Consider the following 609-nt stretch of genomic DNA (forward strand, 5'->3'; position numbering starts at 1 on the left):
TCGCGCAGCCTACCCCAACGCACCCCCAGACCTACCCCACACACACACACGCACCCTCACACCCCGCTGCGGGAGGGAGCGTGCCGTGACCTGAGTCGGGCGCATTTACCGTGTACGGCTGCGTTATGGCCTGACCACCTTTCCGCACGCTGCCACGAAACCATCAGATGCGCGACTGCGTTGGAGAGCACGACCCAAGCACGATATTTTTGTTAGGTGGGGGAAATTTGTGTCTTCTCGCGAAAGGCGTGTGGACTTTGTCTACTACATCGTGATGACATCACACGTAGACAATATGAGCCAGGGTTTCTGGCAGAGTGCTCTTCGCTTCGCTTCCACCTATGTGTATATGCTGCCCGAAGAAAAGAGGGTGGGGGGAGGGTAGGGTAGGGGGGCGGTAGACGGGCAGGACAATGCAATAGTGCGCCACTGGCGTTCAGCCAGCTGTAAACTGCAGCAAATTGCTGACCATTAGGGAGCATATCCCCGACCGCGTCTGGAAATGCATTATCTCACGCAGTGACCAGCGAGAAAAGCATAACTATTGTCCTAGATTTTATGTGTAGTTTGTTCTTCTTTCCAATGTGGTGGGGAATCAAACTGTATGCG

This window comes from Frankliniella occidentalis, unplaced genomic scaffold (assembly GCF_000697945.3).
Source record: "Frankliniella occidentalis isolate FOCC.00 unplaced genomic scaffold, Focc_3.1 Scaffold296, whole genome shotgun sequence".
Classification (NCBI taxonomy): Eukaryota; Metazoa; Arthropoda; class Insecta; order Thysanoptera; family Thripidae; genus Frankliniella; species Frankliniella occidentalis.